Below are 1,228 nucleotides of genomic sequence, written 5' to 3' on the forward strand. Positions count from 1 at the left end.
TAACACTTTATAAACTCTTTTTGCTTACAATATTTTTATGAAATTGTTCAATATGCTGCCTTGGCATCCTTCCTTAAGGCTCACATGGTAATAAAAGCCTAGTCATACCCTGTTACCTTTGCCTATTTAAAGTTTCCTCTATATTAAACGGTTGTTTGTAAGAAAATCTGAACAATTGTTATCATTTTTATTCAAACCCAACAAACTCCACAGACACAGCCTAAATATTGCCTAGTGGCCAAAATTAATACTTGTATAATTAAAGTTTATCCTCCACACAGCAGAGTTTTTTATCAAATAGTATGCTACATTAGCACCTATAAGAAAACTTTGTAAAGATAGAAGAGTATCTGTAGAAAAATGTAGCATTTTGATTATGTGTAAGAAGCCAATTTGAATCAAGCTAGTTCTTTCTTAATACAAATATGGTTCGACCAGGAAGATAATATTAGCGCAACAAGCGATATCTGATTATCATATCCAATGTATAAGCAAATGCAAATATTTAATTTTTTCATATGAATATGTTGTGAATAAGAAGAAAGCTAAGGGTATCTTAGCATGCATAAGACCTTGTGTTTAGCTTCCCAATATACAAAAAATGAGTGAAAGAGGAAGAAGGAAAAAAGGAGAGAGAAGCTCATTTGCAAATCCAATTTTTATATATTTATAATATTTAAAATATGGAATGATTTGTTTTTGTTCATTTTTGATCATTTCTGTATTCCTTTAAAAGTGTCATAATTATATTATACTAAGTCTCAATAAAGGAGAGAATATTTTTATGCATCTAAATTATTTGTCAAAATGGTTTTTTTATTATTTAATTGTGCTGTTAAAAGGAATGAACTATGAGCCAGTCTCTAGTGGCTTACAACTACAATTCTAACTATTTGGGAACCTGAGAGCAGAAAAGTTGCAGTTTGAGACTAGTCCAGGAAGAAAAGTTTGAGAATTTATCTAAAAAATAATAAGCAATAAAGTAGGACTAAGGTTGTGGCTCAAGTAGTAGAGCACTAGCTTAGCAATACTAGCTTAGGATGTGCTTAGGCCTTGAGTTCAAACCACAGTACTGGAAGATAGGTAAACAGACAGGCAGACAGACAGACAGACAGACAGACAGACAGACAGACAGACAGACAGACAGACAGATAGACAGATAGATAGATAGATAGATAGATAGATAGATAGATAGATAGATAGATAGATAGATAGATAGATAGATAGA

Source organism: Dipodomys ordii, unplaced genomic scaffold (assembly GCF_000151885.1).
Source record: "Dipodomys ordii isolate 6190 unplaced genomic scaffold, Dord_2.0 Scaffold149, whole genome shotgun sequence".
In the NCBI taxonomy this organism is placed as follows: Eukaryota; Metazoa; Chordata; class Mammalia; order Rodentia; family Heteromyidae; genus Dipodomys; species Dipodomys ordii.